Source organism: Prionailurus bengalensis, chromosome B4 (assembly GCF_016509475.1).
Source record: "Prionailurus bengalensis isolate Pbe53 chromosome B4, Fcat_Pben_1.1_paternal_pri, whole genome shotgun sequence".
Classification (NCBI taxonomy): domain Eukaryota; kingdom Metazoa; phylum Chordata; class Mammalia; order Carnivora; family Felidae; genus Prionailurus; species Prionailurus bengalensis.
In genome coordinates, this window is record NC_057358.1 from 87,807,699 (window position 1) to 87,834,775 (window position 27,077).

The following is a 27,077-nucleotide window of genomic DNA, read 5'->3' on the forward strand; positions in this document are numbered from 1 at the left end:
CTATGTGCGTTGTTGAATAAAACAAATGAACAATTATATTGGCATCATTAGTAACAAGGATTTCCAGCACAGAAAAAGATACAGACAAAAATCAAAGAAATTACGTAAAAACTCTATAGGCCTAAACTTTAATTGGAGATATTATGAATTTATAATAGAATTTACCTTAAAGTTCCTATTTCCTAGTATTAGTACACTGGAAAAACTTTGAAACAGCTTTCAATCCAACAGTAACGGGCATTGCTTGTTCCCAGATTATACTTCAAAATGTCACTTCCTGCTAAAATGAACCAGGGCTTTTCAGGAAAATAGCTTGTCCCAGGTTTATGGCAGGCAAATATAAGACAAGGTTGACACACCTTGTTACACTGAAAATAGGGTTGTTTAGAAACACTAATGAGACAACTTGGAAAGGTTCTCACTGACCAAAGATAAGGCAATTTGAACCTCAGGATAATAAAGTTCATAATTCTAATTTTTAGAAAACTCATTCACCTTTGAAAGAGGCTAAATATATATATATCTGAAAATGTGTAAATAAAAACAATCAAGCTTTTCTCCTGCCATTCAGAACCTGGAGCCCACTTCAGATTCTGTGTCTCCGCCTCTCTCTCTGCCCCTCCCCTACTCACACTCTGTCTCTCTCTCAAAAATAAACATTAAAAAAATTGTTTTTAATATTCAAGAGCTATCAACGAATAAATGTATAGACTTCTTTTGAATCCCGATTTAAACTATATATCAATCAATCCATCCATCACACTCCTCTCTCTCTCTCTCTCTCTCTCTCTCTCTCTCTCTCTCTCTTACATATGTATGTATGTATGTATGTATATATGTATGTATGTATATTATTGCGATTATATGAAATTGTGTCCAAATTTTTGGCGTATAACAATGTATTAGTTTAAACTGTACAAAGGGCACCTGGGTGGCTCAGTTGAGCATCTGACTTTGGCTCACTCAGGTCATGATCTTACGGTTTATGGGATGGAGCCCTGCGTCAGGCTCCGTGCTGACAATGTAGAGCCTGCTTGGGGTTCTTTCTCTCTCCCTCTCTCTCTGCCCCTCCCCTGCTCACTCACTCTCTCTCTCTCAAAAATAAATAAATAAACTTAATAAAAGTAATAAAATAAACTGTACAACATAATGATTTGACATATGTATACATTGTTTTAATGATTAACACAATAATATTGATCTCACTTTACAAAATTTCTTGCAGTGAGAACTTTTAAGATGTATTCTTTTACGAATTTTCAAATATACAATCCAGTATTGTTAACTAGAGCCACTATGCTGTACATTACATCCCTAGGACTTATTTATCTCATAAGCTGAAGTTTGCATCTTTGATCATCTCCACCCATTTCTTCCCACTGTCCACACTCCACCTGGCAAATACCAGAGGTGTTTTGTTTCCATGAGTTTGGTTTTTTTAGATTTCACCTTTAAGTGTGATCATATAGTTTTTCTCTGACTTATTTTACTTACTACCATGCCCTCAAATTCCATCAATGTTGCCAAATACTGCAGGATTTCTTCTTTTTATGGCTGAATAATACTCCACTGTGTGTGTTTCACATTGTGTATGTGTGTAGGTGTGTGTGCGTGTGTGTGTGTGTGTGTGTGTGTGTATTTCCCATTATTAATTTATTCATTGATGAACCTGTAGGTTGTTTGCAGGTCTTCGCCATTATAAATAATCCCTCAATGAACATAAAGGTGCAGATATCTCTTCAAGACAGTCATTTCAAATTCTTCAGATATAAGGAACCGCTAGATCATAAGGTAGTTCTTTTTTCAATTTTTGAGGAACTTCCATACTCTTTTCCATCATGACTGTATCAATTTACATTCCCACCAACAGTGCACAAGGGTTCCATTTTCTCCATATTCTCTCCAACTCTTGTTATCTCTTATCTTTTTGATGATAGCCATTCTAACAGATGTCAAGGGATATCTCACTGTGCTTTTGATTTGCATTTCCCTGATGATGAGTGATGTTGAGTACCTTTTCAGGTTTCTGTTTGCCCTTTGTATGCTTTCTTTGGAAAAATGTCTACTCAAGTTCTTCTGCCCACTTTGTAATCAGATTGTTTATCTCTTTGCTGTTGTTTGAGTTCTTTATATTTTTATATATGGCTACATATATATAATATAGGTAAACATATACCTATAAACATTTATATGTATACATGTACAAATAATATACATTCATATACATACATTAAAGTTTCATATACTATAAGACATTGATAAAAGATTTTCAAGATGATACAAATAAGTGAAAAGATATTCAATGCTCCCTGGTTGGAAGAACCAATAGTGTTAAAATGTCCATACTACCCAGAGCAATCCACAGATTCAATGTAATCCCTGTCAAAATCCTAATGGGATTTTTCACAGAAATAGAATAATCTTAAAGTTTATATAAAACCACAGAAGACTCCAAATAGTCTAATCAATCTTTAGAAAGAAGAACAAAACTAGAGGCATCATACTTCCTGATTTCTAGCTACACTATAAAGTTGTATAATCAAAACAGCATGGTATTAGTATAAAAACAGACACATAGGTCAAGAGAACAGAATAGAGAGCCCAGAAACAAACCCATGCATATATGATCTAGTGATTTGTAACAAAGGAGCCAATAAATAGCGTAAGGAAAACTAGACAGCCACATGCAGAACAAAACTGGAACTCGATCTTACGCCTTATCCAAAACCAACCTGAAAATGTATTAAAGACTTATTATATAAGACCTGAAACCATAAACTGGAAGAAAACAGGCAGTAAGCTCCTTGATATCCGTCTTCACAACTGTTTTTTTATATATGTATTTGACACCAAAAGCAAAGACAACAAAGGCAAAAACAAATAAGTGGAATTACATCAAAATAAAAAGCTTCTGTATACAGCAAAGGAACATCAACAAAAGAAAAAGGCAGCCTACAGAGAGAAAATATTTGCAAACTGTATCTGGTAAGGACTTCATATCCAAAATATATAAATACTTTTAAAAAGTCATTATCTTTTAGAAAAACACAGAAATATTTTCAGAAAAAAAAATGATATCTATCTTCAACCTTCTAATCTGGGGGTAGAGGAGTGGGTGGAGGCAAAAATGAAACAAAACTGGGTTTTGTGGAAGCTGGGTGATTTGGCCAGTATCATACAACTAGTAAGCAATAAAGCCAGAACTCTAATCTTGTTTGTCTGATTCCAAAGCCTATGATCTATTAGATACTCTGAGATACCTCTCAAATGCACCACACAGACACCTGCACACAGCCACTTGTAAATTATTACCACCTGTACTACTTATCTTCACAGGGTTTTCTATGCCTTAAATATGCATTTAGTAACAGTTTAACAAGTATATATTGGTTGTAATAAAGAGTATAACCAACTAAAAGAGTGGCAAATTAGACTTAGAAAACAGCACAAGAAATAGGCACTTTAAAATAAATGACATGTATTTTTAATAAACGCTTTTGTTAATCCATTCCACTCATAACTGATTAGCACTTGTATAATAGAAATGAGTCTGTGATATATAATAGGAATGGGATTACAATATAAGCACATATCTAAAAAATACATTAAGATTCTAAGTGCATATAGTACATGGCTTTCCAAGTTCTTTATAAGCACCATAACTGTCCTCTTCTTCGTCTTGTTGTGCCAGTGATTTATGGAAGCCAGAAAAGAAACTTGTAGTCTCCAGGACCAGGGGGCAAAACTTAATAGTACCCTCACAGCCTGAAATAATTGGTACCTCTTTTTTAAATGCCAAACAAAGGAAACTATGTGTCAGAGTCCAGTGTTACCATCATCATAAGTCTAAGATATTTAAGCAGGTGAATCTGATATTAAGCGATTAGCATCACATTGGATACTTATACAATCTCTTTGAGGAAAGAAATTTCCTAGTGATGCAGCTCATGTCAAGATACACCTTCCTCTGAAATGTTGCCAAGACATAAAAGAAATACTAGTTTTGAAACTTGTCCAACATGTACATCAAGTCAGCCAGGTTCCTGAGATAGATCACTCCGCTTTTACGTTCTTCCATTTCTACATTTGCTCTCCTAGAGTTATGTATTTGTTTATTACTTTTCTATAGGATTTACTAAATAGAGAACACAAAGAGCTATAAACCCCAACTGAAAAATGGGTTTTATCAGATAACAGACTTGGCTGTTGACCTATTCTACCCAGAACGTTTTACACTCTGAGTTTTCAAAACTGTTTATTCTTACTTTTACACTTAGGCTGCTGTAACATTTCTTGATTGACCCATGTTTTAGAACCAGTAAGTAGTATGCAACCTAGTAACATTGAATTATTCACTTTGCTATGACCCACCACACTTAAGGTGTCACATAGTCTCTCTATACATCAGATCATTGCTGTTATTATTTTAGTTTTAGTTACTGATTTTATTAATCATCCCCTTTCTTCCAATGGTTGACCCACACAGATGATCTATAGCATTTGGAGAGAAAAAAAAGAACAGAGAACATAAGTAAGCAAATCCCCTCTGCATAATTTTTTGGCTCCACTCTGCTACAATTTTACATTAGGGAACAATTCTAAATCCTGAAACACAGGCCCCATACTTTGACGGTATTGTAAGACAACTATAGCTGTGGCTAGAACAACGTTGGAGCAGTAACAAGAAATTTCTGCTCTATGACATTCCCTTGGTAATAAACTGTCAAGAAAAGACACCCCCCCCCAAGTTTCTGTTCTTTCCTTCTGATGCATTATATATTGATAATACTGAAATCAAGTAAGAATAAATACATAAATTGGTACGTCTGCATGGCTCAGGTCAGGATCTCCCAGTTCCTGAGTTCAAGCCCCACATTGGGCTCCGTGCTGCTGGTGAGGAGCCTGCTTAGGATTCTAGTTCTCTCCTCTCTCTGCCCCTTCCCCACTCGCCTTTGCTGCTCTCAAAATAAATAAAACTTTTTTTAAAAAAAGAACATATAAATCTCTTTTAATACTAAGAAATTGACCACAGGCCCATATCTATCATTCTTTTAAAATTCACGGAGGTTTAGGAAGAACCTCAGAATGTAACTGTATATCTATATATTTTAAATGTAACTGGAAACTTACTGAAGCAAATCATCACAAAATTCTTTATCAAAACATAAACAGTATTGATCATGCAGTAAAACCCTTCTTTTGAAGAAGAAAACATTTCAGACAAATTTGATATTCTTACTTGACAATATTATAGGCCCAGAAGATAGAAAACAAGGATACTTTCCTTCCTCCCTTCCTTTCTTTCTCCCCTCATCTTCCAACAAATGTCTGCTAAGGGACAGTATCATGCCAAGAAATAGACAAAGATCAGTCTCTGCCCTCAAGAATCACATAATCTACTGGTTAAGGCAAACAAATAATTATATTTTAATAAGGTGGATGCATTAATAGATGTAAATCAAAATTGCATAAATGCCCAAAAGAGAGCCCCAATAGCTCCATCCAGGTAGAAGACTGTCTTGATATTATTTGAATGATATATTCATCAATATACCAAAGAGACTCTCCAAGATCAGGTAACTAGAACAATCCAGCAGGAAAAAAAGAAGTGTTAGGGGAGGGATGGGCTAAATGGGTAAGGGGCATAAGGAACACACTTGTTGGGATGAGCACTGGGTGTTATACATAGGGGATGAATCACTGGAATCTACTCCTGAAATCATTATTGCACTATATGCTAATTAACTTAGATATAAATTAAAAAATTAAAAAACAGAAAATAAAAAGTTCTTTCAAAACAAGGGCTGACTTCTGCCTCTTTGTATTTAATGCTCAGTATAAAACACAAGGCAGGTGCTTTAATACATCGTAATTGCACACTCAAAGCTAGAAAAATATGCCAAGTATTTTCACCATAAAGAGAATTAAAATGCCAGTGATCTTGGTGAGTTAAAAATATAAGCAGAAAATAAATGAAAACTAGAGCAAGCCTTGACTTAAAACTCAAATAACCTGGGTTCAAATTCAATTTCAATCATTTAATAAGCCTACTGGCCTTAAGCAGGGTACCTAATAACCTCTTTGACTCTTAATTATTTAGCTATAAAATGAAGATGAGGATACTGATACTAATCCTTTGGGTCATTTTGAGGCATCAATGAACTAATATATATATGAACTTATGGCCCATGTAGAGTATTCAATAAATTAGTCTCCTGTCTTTACTATTTACATGGAAAAAAAGATTTCCCAACTATAAAAGACCTTGAAGGATCTCCTCATCATTCTCTTTTAAGATGTTCTAAGCTGAATGCATGTGGAAAAGGTTATTCTACAACCTTCCTTATCAAAAGGTTAAATCTCCCTTGAGAGCAATCAAACAGTACCATCAATATCAAGCATAAACTCCACCGATTAATTTATTTGACAACTACTGCATATCTACCCTCTGTCATGGATTGTGTTCCAGACCAGTGTCTTGTAAACCTGAGTCTAAGTTTCTGCTCTAGATAATCTGATGGATGATTAGTATCCACAACAAACACCAGTGTTGGAATTCACCACTTTCTGAAACAACTTCCAGTCTTTGGACAGAAGGAAGTATTACTCACTGTCAAAGAAAAACAGAAGAAGAGTTTTGAGGAAATTGAAAAGGAGTTGAATCTCAGATGTGTAGAGTTTAAGATTCCTGAGACATCCAGGTGGAAAGGTCTAGTATACAATTGGATAGTCAGATCAACAAGGTCTTGCCAGGCCCCAGATTTGGCAATTGTCAACACAAGGGCACTAGATAAGTGATGAGAGAAGATGAGATCAACAAGGAAATAAGAATATGTTGATAAGAGAGACATGCCAAGGACAAAGACCAGGGAACATCAATATTTTGTGGAAAGGCTAAGGAAGAAAAGCCCACAAAGGAGGTTCTAAAGAAATGGTCACAGAAGTAACTTCCTACAAATACTGTTTAACAAGACCATAGGGGAGAAGAGTTGAGCAGAAAAAGAAAAGGGAGCAGTCATCTAGAACAAATGTCAAAGAGATCAAATAAAATGAAGCCTAAATAAAATCCATTGGATAAACAATTTACTTATTAAAATTTTCAAAGGAAGATAACAATAAAGGGTCCACTTAATGTTTGAATGCCTACAAAATAATGCTCTCCAGGGAACTGTCCACTTGCACTTAACACTCCCAGTGTTGGAAATTTACCACTTTCTAAAACTCTTTATCTTTGGACAGCTCTAAATACTATAAACTTTCTCACTATGAATCAATATATTTCTCCATATATATATATGTATATATATATATAGATAGATATATGTATATATCTACATATATATCTGTCCACTGATACAACAGTAGACAATAGTTTTCTAAATATCTGAAGATCAATTTTCTGATACAGCACTTACCCTAATTTTCAAACACGTGTATATACATAAATATATATTTATTGGTTCACTCTCCTACTAAACTCCAAGGATACTCTCTGTTTTACATACTAAGTACCTGCAGCACATATCACAGTGCCTGAAACATAGTAAGTGCTCCCTAAACAATGATTAAAAAATGACTACATTAACAAATAAAATATAAACTCTAGAATTACTGACTGAGCTTTTAGCATTCCTTTTTTTTTTTTTTTTTGAGAGAGAGAGAGAGAGAGAGAGAGAGAGAGAGAGAAAGAGAGTGAGCACATAGGAGTACAAGCATGAACAAGGAAGGGCAGAGGAAGAGGGAGAGGGAGAATCTTAAGCAGACTCCACATCCAGCACAGAGCCCTACTCAGGGCTCAATCTCACAACTAGGAGACCATGACCTGAGAGGAAATCAAGAGGCAGACACTCCACTGACTGAGCCCCCCAGCCACTCCTGGTGTTTTTTTCCTTAATTAATGTTCATATAACTTTCCTAATCAGTATGAGAAAGCAAGATAGACTAGGTGCCTCTTCAACTCCTTCCAGAATGCTGATCATACAAAACGCTTACAAACATTATTTATAGTGGAAACATCCCACTGGGAAATCAGGAAACCTGGATCCCAGGTCTGCCACTATTTCTGTGTCCTTCAGCACATCTGGCTACTTTTCTGGACTGTGGGGTCTCATTTATAAAGTGAATCTTTTGGATTATATATACTCCAAGGTTTTCTCCTGGTTCAAAACTCTAAGATTATGGGGGAAGAGGAGCAGAATCACATGTAAATGTTATAATAAAATGTGTAAAAGAAATATTTGAAGTGTCTACTCATTGCTCTGATCATATCATTTTCTCAAACTTCACATTTTTCTTCTTTTCTAAAGTTATCATGTGTCTACGGTAAGCTCCTTTTATACCACATTTTCATTTTGCCATATCCCCAGTCATTTGAAATAAAACTGCCCTGTCATCTTCGACAAAGTGGCTCTTCAGGTGGAATTATATTGTTGTTTGTTATGATTTTAAATCCTCTCTGTAACAAGGGGCTTTTCTCTTGGCCCCAGCTAGAAAGTTTTGTTGCTACTTATAATTTTAGAGTACAATCTATAGTGATATTTATTGGCAATTAAGACAAATTATCACCAACTACTGTTCCCATTCTTTAAGCCACAGCTATAATTCAGCCCAAAAAAGTGATTCAAGTATACAAAGAGCATATTATATATATTATAAAAATAAATATGTTTTATACACACACACACACACACACACACACACACACGTATTGCATAATACTTCTCATTAAAAAAAAAAAAAGAGCCAGTATGTCCCCATTCTTTTCCTTCAAAGAGTCAAAAGAAAATACAACATAGCTGTAATACAGTACTTCTCCTTTGATGTTGTCATCATATTAAAAACACCCATAACCTTCCAGAATAGGAACTTTTTATTCTATATTACCATAGAATGTCTGCTGCCTGCATTATCATATCATTAGGGGGAAAAGTTCATTTACAGATATATTTTCTGTTTTACTCCAAAAGGAATTGTCTGAATTCTTCCAAAATAATTAATGTTTTCATGAGGCTTTGTCATTAATCTGAAAATTAGAAGATTGCATTGTTCAATACTCAGCAAGCATTTAACATCTAATTAGCCTTATATTGATGTTCTACAGAATCAACTGAGTTCTGCAACCAGGGACTCTGCATAAGGCTATTCCCACCCTACCCAGAAGAAACCCATTTCTTACACAGCAAAAAGCCCAAGAGAGATTTTTGTAAGATAGACGTAGTAGGCTATTTCTGTCTGAATTTAAATTCCAGGGGCGCCTCGGTGTCTCAGTTGGTTAAGCATCCAACTCTTGATTTCAGCTCAGGTCATGATCTCAGAGTTTGTGAGACTGAGCCCCACGTCTGGCTCTGTGCTGACAGCATCGAGCCTGCTTGAGATTCTCTTTCTTCCTCCCTCTCTGCCCCTCCCCCACTCACATGTGCACTCTCTCCCTCTCTCTCAAAATATGAATTCCAGAAAAAGACATACTTTACCTCACATTTCTTTAAGAGGTGGAGTTTTGGGGGATGTTTTTCAATTCAAAAGAATAAATATTTGAGTATATAAATGAATTTTTCAATTTTTCTTGAACACCAGTACTGTATCTCATTACTTAAAGTTTTTCATCAAATGAAATTAGGGAATCATAGAAAGTTACTTATGGGTTATTTGAGGCATATTCAAAGAATGCTATGCATGTTAGTGTAATTTTAATGATACAATTCTAAACCTAAAGGAATAGAATCTACTTAGGAGGTCTAAATATAAATCATTTGAACCAAGACAATTCTCTGACCAGCACCACATTAAGCAAAAGGAGTTTCATTTTCCAACAAGTATGATTGAGATGTGTGTTATATGATTAAAAACTCAGCTCTGAAGGCAGGCTGTGTGTTTGAAGACTCATTTCTTCTTACAATCTGTGTGGCCTTGGTCAAGCCACTTATTTATAAAATAGGGATAACTGCAGTTCTTTCCTCTGGAATTTCTGTGTGAATTAAGTGAGATAATTCATGTAAAGTGTTTAGCACATGGCTGGTCATTGTAAATGCTCAGGTTTTAAATGTTAAAAATGTCTATAGATCTCTACAGCAAGTAATGACCACAGGGGAGATGTCTTTGTCCCCTCCCATCATTCTTGTCCATGACAGCGATGCAGGGAACCAGTCAGTACACAATGATACTCAGGGGGTAGCAGAGCCAAAATGGAAACAGGCGACTCTGGACATGCTCCCCACTTTCCTCCATTGCTCTCTTTTCTTCTCTAGGCAGCAGGTCACTGCAGGAAAGGTAGATTCCATGATGTATGAGGTTTACTTGCTGTAAGCTGAGCAAAATCCCTGAGAGAAAACAATGGAGAGAAGGGTGGCTCTTCCTGCTGACATTAAAAAAAAAAAGCTACGATTCTCTTATATCCTAGTGTTCTCCAGGACTCTCTTCTTGGTGATTTTTAAGCACTCTTCTTGGAGACCTCATCCGGTTAGAAAGTTTCAACAGTTACATGTACACTGGTGACCTCCCAAACCTCTAGCTCTAAACCATAATTCTGTCCTCAACACCAGACCCAAATTTACGAGTATTTGGATTTTCTTTTGAGTATCCCAAGGATGCCTCAAACTACAAATGCTTAAAATTAAACCAATTATCTTCATCTATAAAGACTACAGTTGGCTCTGAGATCCTACTGTACAAACAGCATGCGTCACCTAAGCTAGAATCTATTCTGGTCTCTTTTCTCTCCCTGTCCCACACATTCAGTCTCCAAGACCAGTTGGTTATACCTCTAATTTATGTCTTCTTTTCCTCCTTTATTCCAACTCTTTTCTTCAAACTCTTGCCAGTTTCCACAATCACTGAAATCACAATCACTGAAATAGGTCTCTAGTTGGTTTCCCCGGCTTCCTAGCCTCTACCCTCCATGGAAATTATCTTCTATGCTGCCACCAAAGAATCTAATTACAAGAGAAGGGTGGGCTTCAAGAGGGACCCCAGTTGAGAAGTACTAAAATCCTGGCAGTATAATAGATCACTCATTTTTGCTACAGTTTTACTTAGAGTAGCTACAAAAGTAGACATAAACTGGGCAAAGAAAAGGATTTCCTTTGATGTGACAGAAAGATATATTGTCAAGAACTGTGAAGGGTCTGAGATTTTTACCCTCCTTGTAAGCTTACAAGTTAGTCTACCATATTTTATGGATGCTGGCAAAAGACCTAAGACTCCTGAGTCAGAGACAGAGGGCTATTTCTCACACACAGCAAAGCAGCATGAACATCACATTTTAATTGGTTTCCTTTGCCCCCAAATCTCTCAGGTGTGATGCAAGGCTGCCCATGTGGATGCTGCACACACATTGATTTGTGGAGCCCCAAACTTAAGGAACCCAAGTATTGGACAAATAATGGACTGCAAACAGATCTACCCTTTGCTCTAGAGGGAAACACTGTATTTATTATGTTGGACATTGAGTAAATCTGCCATTACCTTCCAAGCCTATTCACTTCTTAAACATCCTTAAAAAGGTATTATGAGAAGTTAGCATCTTGAGAGACCCATGGAAAATTGTTCCCAACACCTAAGCCTTGAATTCAAACCAGACTCTTGGCACCCACTGGATGTATCATTTTTGCCACTCTGTCAGTTTCCTCACCTAAAATTAAGGATAGCAGTCATCCCTAACTCACTTTACAAAATCAAATGAAATCACATGCATGAAAGAGTTTTATAAAGCAATATAGCACTAACAATGCAAATGTAGTCACTTATGCCTCTGGAAATTTGTTGTTTATTACAGAAATGAAAGATGAAAATAATTCAGAATTTTATAATAAAAAATTAAATCTCAATTAATAAAATTATTATTAATGCCTTACTAAATGCCTGAATGTGTTCCAGGTTAGGTGTGGGTAGTACAAGGTGAAGAATAAGACACATTCCTTGTCCTCAAGAATTCCAGTGTAGGAAAGAAGCAGATAGGACAGCATCTAAGATGTATTCATGTGACAAAACAAAAGCATAAAAGGATGACCTATGGTCATCATTGACTTATAGAGCTTGGAGGAAGGTAAGTAATCATTAAACCTAACCATTTCATTTACCAACAAGAAAACCAATAAATACATATTAACTTTTTTAGAAGTTGACAACTAACTGGTGGCAGGGTCAACATTAGACCCATTCTTTCTGACTTTTAATTTGATAAAAAGCCTTGGCAGAAATTTCATATTCCTGATAGAGTTTTTCCAAGACCAAGAGGAAAATTTGGTTTGGCACTACCATTTTTCTCTCCTCTATGGTCTTATTTCAGTTCAATGCCATTTTACCTCTTTGCTACCCAAGAATAACAATGGTTTTATTTATTCTTTGTCTAACTACTACTTCTTCTTCTTCTTCTTCTTCTTCTTCTTCTTCTTCTTCTTCTTCTCTCTCTCTCTCTCTCTCTCTCTCTTTCTCTTCCCCCCCCCACCAAAGGTCAAGGGTTTCCTCTTTTATTTGTATAAAAGTGCTAGCCAGAACAAACTTCCCTTCTGACCTCTATTTTCTCCCTTTTGTGTCATCTGGGCCCCTACCTAATTCTTCTCCTTCATAGCTCACAAAATGCTAACTAACCCTACCACCTTCTCAATCTCTGACTGCCAGTTAATCAATCTGCTTCTTTCTCTCATCTCACTCCAGTCCGCCATACCATCTACACAGTCAACTTGAAGCAGACTTCACAAAATACAAAGTGAAACATTAACCACAAACTCTTAAATCCACCTTGAAGATTGAATGTAATCAGCTGCCAGGAGAAGATACAAGGCAAGGAAAACCATAGCTCACCTACCCTTCTTAGAAGTACAGCTGGACTTAACAACAGGGGAATTAAGTGTGCCAACTCCTGGCACAGATGAAAAATCTGTGTCTATCTTCTGACTCCCCCCCAAAACTTAACTACTATTGACCATGACCAGAAGTCTTACCTGTAACATAAAGAGTCAATTAACGCATATTTTCCATGTTATATTATATACTCTACTCTTAGAATAAAGCTAGAGAAAAAATATTATCAAGAAAATCATAGGGAAAAGCATTTATAGTACTATACTGTATTTATCAAAAAAAAACAAAACAAAACAAAACAAAAAAACGTATAAGTGGACCCACACAGTTCAAACCTGTGTTGTGCAAGGGTCAACTGTTTAACATGGACTTTGCCCCACAGCAAAATTCACCAAAGTACAATAAGCTCAATTTTAATTCTACTTACTGATTTTGAAAATGTTTCAGTACTATACAGTACCTAAATTTTTCACTCATCTCTTATTTGGGATTGGGGTGGGGAAAAGGAATAGATCTATTTTTCAGTAAGTTCCAGAGTAGCACTAGCTCCATAACCTTAGAGGTTGTATATTAATTACACAAGTATGAATGTTTAGGGACAATACAGGGAAAACCCAGATCCATTCAACTTAAAGCCTGTCTTTTGACTCATTTAAGAGTTCCAAAAATACTTGCAAGAGTAAAGACATCACACTTAAGGGTGCTGAGAAACTTTTTAAGTATATAGTTTATATGTGTGTAGGTATGTACATAAGTATATGCTAATATATGCAGTTTAGTGCAATTTTTTAAAATAAAAGCAATGCAAAAAATTCAAATTAAAGTTTGCAGTAATCCAATAAGTTGACCTTTTTTGGTTTTATAATATATAAAGGTTTCCTTAATAATTAAATATAGTGGAAGAGTTTTAATTTCGTGAAATTCTCCATGGCAGCAAGCATTTGAAAGTTTATTTAACACAGAAGGGCTAAAATAAAAATCAATAAATATTTGAATGTATACTATCCATACTAAATAGCATTTAAAATTAGAATACCAATAATTTTCAATATCACTGAAGCCAAGAACAATGGTATCACAGTTAATAGTGTTCCTGAAGGTGAAAAAAGTAAATCTGGTTCATGATAAATTATAAAAATGGTAATTATGTAGATAAGAATAAATGGCTTTAAGTTCCCTAATGAATGATGAGTCAAGTCACTGACAAGAGCAATCAAAATATACTCCATATGTGATTAACATTTAAATTTGACATTGACAAATATTATTTAATTTATACAACAGTAGAATCACAAGCATACGTAGTCTCTAAACCTCTAGGTTATAATAAATTGTGGAAAGAATGGAATTATCTATCAGCATGTTTTTGTCCTTTATGATTTGCCTAAAATGTATGTATTTTTTGAGGGCTAAAATATCTTTCATGTTAGAGATGGAAAGTATAGGTCAAAATAAATGACCCTCCCTCTCCTTTCTCTCTCACATGCACTCAATTAGACAGGATAAAAGACAATTCTTCACAGAATACTTCTCACCCATTGAAGAAACTTACAAAAAGACATTCTATCAATATGAACTATTAATCTTCTTCCCATTAAATGTATTAAGTACCTATTATGTGCTACACATTACGCTAAGCACTGAGAATCAACAGAAACATGATATACATGGTTTTGCCTCATAGAGCTTACAGTCTAACAGACTCAATAAAATTCACATGATTACTCACCTATAAGCAAAGATATTCTATATAATAGAAACTCCTAAGCCCTTAAAAGAAATTGAGTAAGAAATAATAGCATTATTATTGTAAACTATATTAATCATACAACTTGCAAGAAAACAGATTGCTTCTCTCCCTCAGACTGACATATTGAAATCTAATCTCAGTTTATAATTAATATACCAGCATAAGGAAACTTAAGAATTCCCAGGGCATTGATAAAACTGACAACAAAATAGTCTACCCAGTGAACTGAACCTGTGACATGAGACCCAGGTCAGACTTCTGTAGAATAGTCACACACCTGAGCTATGATACCTTCTGGCATTAGTAAAATGGTTTTAGGGGGCAAAAATTAGTAATATATGAAGGAGTCAAACTCCCTAAATAGTAAGTTACTATGTCTTCAATCCTAAAGAGACCTCTTCTGGAAAGGTATTTAGGGTCAAGCAGAGCAAAAACAAAAAAGAGATTCAGTTAAAAGTGGTAAGCCCAGTAAACACACAAAACCATAATTTTTAAATCCCTCTTCTCACCTACTCATAATGACCACTCAAGTAGAACAAAAATCTAGACATTGTGGCCAAAATTTTGACATTTAAGCCCTAAGAGGAAGCAACTGCTGTTGAAATTCCAAAAAACAATGATTTGGAGAGCTAAAATTGACCTTGTATGCTAGAATACAGCCATGTATAACGTGATGCTGTAGTTATGAAATAAATACATTTACTTCTTCAAACTATAAGAAGTAAACCAAACTTGCATTAGTATGTGAAAAGCAGACAGTTTCTGATCTACGCTTTGGGATAAAATATATCCTCTAAATAGAAAACTAGTAAATAAAGCAAACACTTATAAATTCTACACTCAGATTGGAAAGCCTTTGAGGCAAGGGTTTTGAGTCAGTGGCCAGGTTTAGGCTACTCACTATGGGGAGAAACCTGTCAGAGAGGTAAGAGTGGGAGACCTCCCCAGATTCTTACACGCAGGGAATGAAATTCAGTGGTGAAAAAGATCTCTAAAGCCTTGAAGCTTAAAGTGTAGCCCATGGGCCAACAGCAATAGCTTCACCTGGGAGCTTGTTAAAAATCTCAGGCCCCCCCCCTCAGAACCTCCATTTTGGCAAATTTACCCCACATGATTTGTGTGCAAATACAAGTTTAACAAGCACTGATCTAAAGGAATAAGGCATTACAGAACCATACAGCCCATTCCAAATATTGGGCATAGATTTAAACTTCTGCATTTCCAGCACATCCCTTAAGCCCTCCAAGATACCACCAACTTTAAGGTGAGCTCAGCATCAAGTGTACAATGACTCAATAAGAAGAAAGAACACTAAATGCAGAGGTTAGAATGACCCACTCCTCATTATCATTCAGCTCCTCCAGCTGAGCCCTAAACTGGAAACCACCCTGGCTCCAAATGCCAGGGGGTTGGAGGATTATGGGTAGAGATGACAGAAGGGCAGGCACCTGCATATCTTCCTAACTAGCTGTCCCCACACCTCCATCTGTCAACAGTGGCACATTCATGCCCCTTAGCCTGCATATGGCCTGCAGATATGTCTGTTGGCCCACACAAAAGTTCAAATTTGAATTCATTCCCAACATTCATAAATCTGGAACTTTCACATTTAAAAAATCTAAACACCTAATTCTCTTCCACAAATCAGAAAATCTGGCAACACCAGACCCACATTCCAGCACGGGGCAAAGACTCAGCTGTCTCACTTAGATGTTGACCAGAACCTCCTACACTCCCTAGGGTCTCCCCAACACTATAGCTGAGGTTGCGTGTCACTTGCAATTTGTTACCTTCCATTTGGTCTGCTTCACTCATTCACATTCCCAGCCTGACCCCTATTGGCTTTTGAATTTTTGACCCCTTTATTGATCTCAAGTCATTCAACCTATCTGAATTTATTCTTTCATATGTGTAATTCAGGAAAAGGGGCTATGGCTTATATCACCTTCAGTTGGATCAGAAACCTTTTGATCTGGAATCAATCCACTGACTTACACAGTACCTCACCTTAAATTAATACTATGATTTTTTTCTACATTCATTCCAATTCTGACATTTTGGCTATTTTAACTATTTCTTTCCAAAACTGTGAATCATAGTCATAAACAAGAATTAATCTCAAGAGCAGCCACAGCAAAATCCATTGTTGAATCATTCTTCCAGATTCATTTCAAAACTTGTATATACTGAAATGGCAAACTGGGCACCTGGGTGGCTCAGTTGGTTGAGGGTCCAACTTCAACTCAGGTCATGACCTCCTGAGTTTGAGCCCCACACCTGGCTCACTGCTGTCAGCACAGAGCCCCCTTCAGATTCCTTGAAACTTTTTCTGCCCCTCTACCAATCGCAGTCTCTCTCTCTCAAAAATAAACACAAACATTAAAAAAAAAAAGAAGTGGTAAATTCTATGAGGGCAGGTACCTTTGTCTTTGTTTACTGACATACCTCAAGCACCTAGAGCATGCTCAATAAATACTTACTGAATAAATGAAGGAACTTTCCCAAGAATGATAAATTCTCAAAAATTCATACACAGATTTTGAATGAATGCCTTTAATTGCCAACAAGTATATGAAGATTGATTTGCTAGCCTAACTCTATTTGGGTTCATCAAACAAACCTTTCTATTTCAGTGACTATAAAAACCAGCAGTAGAGAGAAGACATGTTAACAAGCCTAAGCCTAGTGACCTATCACAACTTGTTTTGCAACAAAACAATGTCATGTAAACGGCAAAATGGCTACACTGAATTATGAGATTTCATCTGATTCAATTCTATGTACCCACATCTAGAATCTTGGGTCATCATCCTAATCACCATCATCATCATCATCCCAGTCTTATAAAGCTGGACAACTGTCACAGATCACTTATCAAAAAGCATTTATGGAACATTTACTGGTGTGCCAGGAATTAAGCACTAGATGTCTGACTTCCTAACTAAAAGATATGTCCTATAATACTATTGTATGTATCTCCAAAACCATGATGTTTATTAGATCTGTACCCAAGAAAAAATTTTCCACTTTTAATTGTCTTGAAAACTTGGTCAAAAAAACACATTCCTAAGAAACTGAGGCACAGAGAAATGAAGTGATTTTCTTGTGGTTATGGGTTATTTAATGGGAGGGCTACAAAAGCATCTCCAGAGCTCTCACCACTGCCCTACACTGGTTTTATAACATTTTCAAAATTTAGCCGCTAACCAAAATGCAAGCCAATGAATTTTAGCCACTCAACAAATGATATGATGAGCAAATGTATCTTCAAATAGCAAAGTCTAAATTTTGACCAAATTCTGGTATATTTATAAACATACCAACAATCAATCTAAAAAGAGCTTGCAATAAAGTACATGCATCTTAGCAGAAAACTACTGTGATACAGTATTTCAAGAACTAAACCTAAAATAAAATTGTTAGAAATTTTCCTTCAACTTAAAGCTGCCCCAAATGGGGCCTGTTTTATGGAGTATGAGATTTCAATGCCCTTTCACTCTCCTCTTTGCTTTTGGATTGCCTGGCTGAAGAAATGTGGATCTTCCACCACCTTTCTCTTTGTATACTGTACAATAACTAATTTGACTCACCTTTCTGTAGAAAATACAAACAAAAGCAAGACCAGGTCACTGCTACTCACATGTCTGATGGCCATTCTAAGAAAGAATTTACCAAACTCTTCAGCACCAACAAATGTGAGTATGCTTTTCACCATACATCTAGAGCAAGGTAAAACTAAACTAAGAAGGAAATGGTAACAATAACCAGTTTCTCCCACCTTAAATACCTTTGGAATTACCCATAAACCAATACAAATAAGAAATAGAAGTGTGTATGTTGCTTTCCTCAAATGATCTGCATTGGCCATTTCTGAATTCTCGACTTATTTGAGTAGTCACAAATTCACTGCATTGGTACACAAAGCTCCACCGTTCAAGGAGACCAAATTTTAGAGCTGTGGAAAGCCTGCCCTCCAGAATAATGTATTCTAACAAAAATCTCTGTGTTCTATTACTAGGTTGAAGCTTTGTTAGTAAGATTCCTATGACCACATAAGCCTTTTTCAGTTGCCTGCTTTTGTTTAGTGTGATCCATAATGACAAACAACATGAAGACAGGAAAAAAAGACAGGGACAACTAACCCAACCTACTTTTCCTCATAGGCTTTTCCCTAAGAGAGCAAGCATATTTAGTTCCTCCAATATTTAAATACAATTCTCATTGGAATCTCAAAGAAGGAGGTTAAAAAACAGAAATGCTGATCCAAAATCAAATAAAACCATGGCGCAGCTTCTTACCTATAGGTAATAATTGTGAAAGATCAGCTTTTTTGTACCAGAAAGCATTTGTATCCTCATAGCCCAGGCCATTTGGACTTGAAAACTTTAACTGCAAAGCACAAATGCACTTTTCCAAAAATCTTCCATCATAGTGCCTACTACAGATACCTTCATAAATTTCCTTATAGAAGCTGAATAATCCACCACAGAAAACCAAAGTGTTATTCTCTATTATTAAACTCAGCAGAAAGCTCTATATGCAGCAACAGGAGGCCATAGCAATTAACTCTGTAAATTGAAAGGTTTAAAATTTTTGCATGACCTTTAAAGGTCAACACAGTTGCCCATTCACATTCACATGCATGCAATTATACAGAGACTAGTTCATAACAGCAAAAAAAAAAAAAAAAAAGAAACAAAAATATTTAGTGAAACAAACCTTGCATTCATTAAAAGCTACTGTGCACTGCCCAGCTTTATGTCAAGAGTTACTTTTACATAGCCCACAGAGACAAAAAAGCAAGACACTTGTTGGCTTGTCCCCATTTTGCCAAAGTACTAAATTCAGCCCCACCACCATAATTGTTCAGAATGCAACACTGTCCCATTAACCAAAATACTCTGTGAATGATTTCAAAAATTTACTGTATAAAACAATATAAATATAAATTGAATTAAATTAGTATGTTTGTGCTATTCCTACATAGGAATTCCTACATAGGGAAAGGGAGCTATACCTTTGCTAATTGGCCATTCAGAGGAAATCACAAAATTACAGCACCTATGGAATAATCTAGGAAATTGAAGGAAGTGATTAAAAGGGCTTTATTATAAGCATGTACACACTGATTCCTTAGTTATAGCTCATACCTCATTCATATGGATCGCTGTGAATAAAATAGAATGTTCTCCTTATAGCTTATATATTGTTTTCATCTGAATCACAAAAGTGACCTGAAAGTCTTCTATTTTCCAAAGGCAGTATCGATAAATTGGCAAAATAGGCCAGAATTTCACGGATTCCAGTTACTAGCTTGCCTATCGTCGCAACATAGGATGAAATCCAACATATACATGTGGTACACACATTGGGAAGTGGGTGGGTTTTGGAAATCGAACAAATGTGGAATCAATATGTTTCTAGAAAATTTGTAGATACCATGTGTAAACCAGAGTAGCATGCTCCAATGTAACGCATGGTTTGTTTTAACTGTGGAGGTGCATAGTTAAGAAAGATCACATACAAACATATAAGTGTTTTAAATGTGTTGAAATTCCCAGTCATAGGCTCAATAAACACAACCCAAGCAACTCTACGTAAAGGACAAAGCTGTTTGGTTTTTTTTTGCATTTGTAACCTAACAAAAATATCTCCAAAAGAAAAACTAAAAACATTTGTAACCTAACAAATAAAAGTGCCTCCAAAATAAAAACTAAAGAGAAAAACATACTACATGCAACAGTGGTCCAAATAGTAAAACTCAATTATAAATGACCTTGTGAAACCATGGATGCAGTTACACTGTACGTCAAATCATGTAAAATAGTGAAAAACTATGTACCTAAAAATGTAGACTTTTTAAAAAGTCATTCTTTCCTCTTTAACACAAAACCAGTATAATACATGGGTGCCATTAAATGAATACACATATATGTATACGGACATACAGAGATATAAAGATTACATAGATAATACAGAGAAATATATTTAAATACTACTTTTCTTCACATTCCAACAAGTCTAACCACACTTCTTAAATTTCTGTTAAAAATAAGAAAATAAGAATTGCTTGCTATATTTCATTGACAAGGACACGTGAATCACTGTGCCAAACGAATAGAATCAGATTTTCCAAAAATGACCAAATAAATCAGTGGTCGATGACACCTAAAAAACAAAAAATGAACAGGGCCCACCTTTCCATCTCCCCTGTATCACACTATGCTCCAGATCTAAGCAAACCAGATCTAAAGCAAAACTTTTCTCTAAAAAGACTTATGATAACCCCCTTGTGAAATTATTCCTATTCTTCCAGTGGTATAGTGGTATAGTTCTCCGAGTAGTTTAGAATAAAGTTAACCAAAGAATTTTGGAACAAAATGGCTAATATACCATATTATGTATCATTAAAAAAAAAAACAATGGTTTGTAAGAGAGATATATGTCAAATACTGTGCAAGCATGGGAACCAGATAGGAAGTTGATTCAGTTAGTTCGGCCTTCATACCCAGCAGCAGCCGGTGTTAATGCATTTCTTCTCTTTGTTTTGATGGAGCCCTACTAATGACAAGTTGATGAATTACATGTGTAAATGTCAGGCATAGATCAAAGGGGACTATGTTAGATGCTTATTTTACTTCAACTTAGTGTTTTTCACCAAGAAAACAAAACTGCATTGCACAGTAAAGTTCCTTATTTTTACTTGAATCTTCAATGAACAAAACAGCTGCAGAATAATACGACTTAATGAGGCATCCCTAATAAAACACTGGAGAAGTAAAAGCAAGCACACTGAACTGTTTGCACTCTGGTTGTTTCATCTTCTCAAATCTATTAGAGGTAACTGATGACACTTTGGAACATTCCTAGTTTGGGGAATACATCAGAGAAGCAAATGGTCATCAGTTTGGAGCCACAGCTGAACTTCGGCAGAATCTAACAATACCTTTTACTACAACCCATGATGATGCCTGGAAAATGCTGGAAAGGCACATCTCACCCTATGTGTATAGGTTAATCCATAGCTGCAATTAGTGATAAATCAACCCTAAAATGCACTTGCAACATACCAATATCCAAAAACACCTTGTAAAAGAATCATCATTAAATACTATAATGGAGATACTGGATCCAGGACCACTAAAATTTTTGATAATATATAAAATAATTTTTAGAAAATCATTTATCACCCCCTAAGTTTCATCGCTTTATAAATTTTTAAAAAGGTAAAGTGGCCATGTCTAAAAACAGATCATTTTACAGCTGTGTCATCACATTTTATAACTTGGTGGTTAGTAAATACTATAATGCAGTGTCTAAGCAATATGTATCTTTTTTGACACAGATCCATGGGCGTTTCAATGAATCTTCATTCTTGGTTAAAACAGCTAACATTTTTCAGATTCAAAAGCACATATACTCAGAAACCTTAGATTCCCCTTTGGCACAACTTGTAGCATCATAGGTGTTTGCTTTACATCGAGGTTTTTGGTTCTTCTTTAAGAGGTATCAGCATGGCACTATGCATAATGTGTAAGTTCAAGTATCCTCAACTACACTGTTTTATTAAAGCCAAGAAAAGAATCAAGATTTTAGTCTCAAAAAATGCCACACTGAAACTGTGCTCTTCCTCTTAAGTCACCGGTGTCTAAGTGTTCCATCGGTAGTGACACTGCTCCCATAGCATCACATCTACAAATGTAACCCAATCTTTTCACTGAAAATTAAGAAAATAATCAAATAAGCTACAGTGTGGTTACTGATGGCCTCTCAATGACTACTGATGGCTTTAAAAAATTAGGACTCTAAAAAAGTCAGCATGCAAACAATTGACTCAAGATGAGATCCAAAACAGATAAAGTAGGCAAAGAGAAATATGAATGTGTCTGATGATTTTTAAGGAGGTTAGGTACTAATTCTGAAATTGTAAAAGGTTCAACCAGTCTTGAGAACACATGTGCAAACATGGAAAGGCTGGAGTAAATACAAGGAATCTTAATGCTTTGTTTTTTTAAGGTTTTAGAAGTGTTTTTAATCTCCTTTGGTAGTTATTGCCATTTAGCACTTTACACAGAAATCTTAAATTAATTACTCATTTGTCTTAACTTACATTGCCTAATAGAGCAGTTTTAAAGTGTTAATTGATAACAGTCTGATTATTGATGTCTCCAACAATCTAGTTGGGAAGACAGGAACCAGATAATTACCATCCAGTCAATAGTCATTGAAATTCATCCTGTCCTGAGTGAAGGACCCTTACACACTAACTGCTTCGGGGGGACTTTTCAGAGTTAAGATTGCATATAGGGTTTGTTTGTTGTTGTTGTTGTTGTTGTTGTTGTTGTTTCCAAGAATGATTTTTGCACAATTCAAGAGGGGATTTACACTCACAAAAGGATATTTTCTTTTCTTATTGCCACAAGTCAAAGTCAGCCAGCACGAGGGGAAGAGAGGCTAGCTAGCCACTACAGTAAGCACACATTTGATTCCAAACCCTTCAGGCAATTGTTTTAACACTTGGTCAGGAAGTGGAATACTGAGTAGAAAAGCGACGCGTCTACCCGAGGGCTCAGCGAGCGCCTACAGTTCGTCCTTTTCAAGTAGAGACGAGATAGCTCAGACTGCAGTTCTAGGAGAAATAGGGCGACGAATATCAAACTTTCCTTTGCAAAGGCAGTTTCTGGAAATAACACGTTCCCCACTGACAAGTGCAGATCAGTAGCCTAAAGAAAACACCTCTTAGTAGGAACCCGGCCTTTTGGAACAGAAGGGGGAAGGGACAGCAAAGCAGCAGGGCAGAAAAGCCATGTACCATTAACAAGATTTGGGGAGGCACCTATCAGGAAAGAAAAGTATTTTAAAAAGCGTTTCTTGAAGCTGTTCTTTTTTTTTTTCTGAACGCTGTTGGTGAAACGATCCTTTCCCTAAAGCTGTCCTGTAGAATCCTTTACCGAAGCTTTGCTTCATTCAGTCATGAAGTGTCCGTTCCCAAATCTAAGAATATCTTTAAAACACGCGAGGCTCCAGAACTTACCAAGATGATGCTTTATGAAAAGAGTTAGAGGTGGGAAAATCAATAGCCTCATTGAAACGCCCACCCTCTGCAGACAGGCCCGAGAATTAACTAATCAGAAGTGGATGGAAAGTAGGGATTTCAGAAAGGCGACCCGACACGTCCCACCGATCCTCCCTTGAACGCGACCCCCAACTCCTTACGAAGAGTCCAAAATGGTTACCAGGCGGGATGGGCTTGTGTGAGGGATGGCATCAAACCCACTGCAACCCTCGGCCGGGCCGCTCGCTGTGTTAAGAGAAATGGGGCAGAGGAGAGAGGGAGGACACCGCTCCCCGAGCCTCCTTCGCGTGCTCTGAGCCCCTCTCGGCGTCCCTCCACCCCCGCCCCTACCCTGACCGCCCGCGAGGGAGGTGCCGGGCGCCCGGCCCGCACCTGCTCTCACCCCTCGCCGTCCCGGGGCGGGCCCCCTACGGCCCGCGACCCCCGGGTCCTCCAGCTGCCGCCCGCTCCCCGGCGCCGGCGGGGAGGGGAGGCGGGAGACGCGGCTCGCACCTACCTGCAGCCCGGCTTCCTGGTGGCGGCAACACCTAGCGACGCTCCTGCAGCTTCCGCGGGCCCGCGCCAGCCTTATCGCTCTTGCATCGCTTCCAAGATGCCAATCCGCCGTCGCCGTTCAGGGGCATAGGGAACCCACGTCTGGTGTGGGGTGTGCTCGTGGAGGGCGTGTGAGGGTGGCCCTGAGCGCGCGTGTGTGCGCGCGCGTGTTTCCTCCTGCGATGGCAAAGAGGGCTCAGGAATCTCTTGACATCCACACTGGAGTCCCCCTGAAAGCGGGTGCAAGGTGGCGCGCGAGAACCTCGCCTCTCTTCCCGGCTCTTTCTTCCGCGGTGTCAAAGTAATCAAAAGACGTGTTTACTGAGGCAAAAGCCCGAGCCCCGCAGCCCTGGCCAGCGCCCGCGGTCGCCCGCGGTCCTCAGCGGGTGCGTGGGGTGTGCTCGGCTCCCCCGAATGCGAGAATCGAGGCGGTCTTGCAGCGAGTAGCTCTTATTCCATCTCTGATCCGTTTGCTCTCGACGCCGAGTAGACTTTTCCTCTCGCCTCGCGTCGCCTCTCCCTCTCACAGACACACACACTCACACATCCTCCGTCCCTCTCTCCCGCCCTCCCTTTGGCTCTCGAGGGAAAGGCAATTGGACGGAACGATTCACCTTCAGGAGAGCAGGCAGGCTACTCCCGTTCCCTGGCTCTCGCGGGTCCCAGGTCTCCAGCGCGGAGGAGTTGCCGGCGAGGCTCGGGGCAGCAAAGAGCGGCTCTGCGCTCGGCGGTCCTCAGCCCTCAAGACGCCAGCCTCCTCGGATCAGCTGCCCCTTGTTCCCGCTCTTAGCACACAGGTCCCAGCTGGTGCCCCCTCTCTCGGACGCTTTGCGCCCAGGCCACTTAGCAGCAACTCCTGGCCAGCTGCAGCCCCTCAATCCCGCCTCGAAGTGCTGCGGGCAGAGCCCCACGCAGCCCCGCCGCTGCCCCCCTGGGCATCGTGGGCTGGAAGGAAGGCAAATCCGCCGCTGTCCCCTGCCCCCAGCACGCGGCCGGCGTCACCACCGACAAGGTGCGACTTCCAACATCGAACACGAGCGAGCAGGTGTTGCCCGTGTCACTTCGCTAAAGGCGGGAGGGAAGAGAGGAGGGGCGGGGGAGGGGGCCCAGGAAACAAATCCGGATGACCAGGCGGAAAAAAAGTAAGCGGTTTAGTAACCGAAACCCCGCTCCCCGCCTGTCACCCCAGGCGCTGTACTGTCGAGACACCGGTGGTGTCTTTCAGAAAGTCATCGTAAAGGGCAGGACCCCCTGGGTCCACCCAGACCCCTTATTCCAACCAGCCTGGCTGTCCTGAGAGTACGGAGTGAGGGCCTCCTTGGATGGTGCAAGGACCACGCGGAGAGAGAAGAGGTCCCGACACCGCAGGTTGAATTAAGCATTAAAGTGGGATGGCAGAACCCGGCGGCGTGGCCTCCCTCCGGTGCCTGCCAATAGCCTGTTCTGTTAGCAGCCGCGGCTGCTGCGAAGAGCGAACTGCGGTCCTGCAGGAAAGGAGACAGTAAAGGATGAGAGGGCGGCAATCGGTATAAAAGCTGGACTATGTCTCCCTCTAGAGGGAGAACCGGGTGAGAAAGCTTGACTGGAGGTAAGTAGGACTCCCAGTTTCTCCACAAAGAAAAAAAAACAGCATCTGGTTCCTGAGAATTTTGCATTTTTACAAATTCCAGCCTCTAATGGATTTAGAGACAAAATTTGCACTGCCACCCTATGTAAGCAGAGTCCTTGCTAAAGGAACATCGAGATATTTACAGAAACATAATAGCAAGAGCCTGGAAGGTCATGTCCTTACAGGTTTGGTCAAATTGGCTGTTGGTTTAGAATGCGTATGAACTCAAATGAAGGGTCTTCTTAGGCTCGCTGTGATCAAGTTTGGGATGAGCAAAACTTAATCTAACGATTAGAACATCATAAAAAACGAATGAGTAGCCACACTAGATTTAGAAAAAGATAAGAAGATCTGAAGCAAAGAAATAAGATGCTGATCCACAAAATCTTACATACAAGTCCCTTACAAACTGGGAATGTCTCAAAGATCTTGTTTCAGAGCCAACATTTATACCTCTTATTCAACTAACTGGTAATTTCCAAGGTGACTGAATTCCTCCCAGCTCTAAGTGTTGTGCTTTGATAACTCCGATTTGCTGAAATCATCAACAAACTAGGCATCGCATGCTCCCTTCACCAGCTGTAAAATAAAGGTAACACTAGTCACCATATTTACAAATATGGAATATATGTTTCACTTGTTAGTGATTTTAACATGGTTTGTAATTCAAACATATTTTATATCTGAAAGGCGTCAAGTAATTTAGGTTGGCGTGGTTGTTTTAATAAAAGCGCTACAGATTTTATGTTTTGTTACTTCAGTCAGATTCAAGCGAGCTTCTATCTGTAACTTTAATATTTAAGTGTTGTGAACTTGATAATTGAAGGCTTGCTTTCGAAATGTTTCTGCATGTCTGACTTACAAAATATGTACTTATGTTATGATTAAATTCCTTCCCATTCACCATTCACTCTGAATTTTTGAAGCAATTCTATTTTAACTTGATAATTGAATTTAGTATAAGCCTAAAGAAAGAAAAGAACTTATAAGAAAATACCTTAGACAGACAAGGAGCCAAAACCAAACCAGGTGAGGATTACTATTTTAGCTAATTTTCCTGTGGTACATTTGAATCAGCCTAGCACATGACAACCATTTCAGGTACCCTCAAATGGTCTCTTGCAAAAGACTCATGTCACATGTGCCAAAGATTTTTATTTTATTCCTCTTGCCTGGCTACTTATTTCCCCAGGGATCAAAGTTTTCCTCTTAAAACAACTGGCACTGTTTTATTGCAAATCTTATAGTAATTCTGTGTCTGCTACGTTAAGTAGTAGGATGGAATCCAAGTAGGAATGGCAGTGGAAATC

The 27,077-nt window shown here is 38.1% G+C and overlaps 1 protein-coding gene across 1 annotated transcript in view; it reads right to left on the reverse strand.

Annotated features, from left to right (window-relative positions):
• Nucleotides 1-25,627, reverse strand: part of TAFA2 (TAFA chemokine like family member 2) — a 486,483-nt gene extending 460,856 nt beyond the window's left edge. Inside the window, exon 1 of the mRNA XM_043564761.1 lies at nt 24,121-25,627. The gene's annotated coding sequence lies outside the window, so the exon portion shown is untranslated. The remainder of the gene's footprint in view (nt 1-24,120) is intronic.
• Between the last annotated feature and the right edge of the window lie 1,450 nt (nt 25,628-27,077).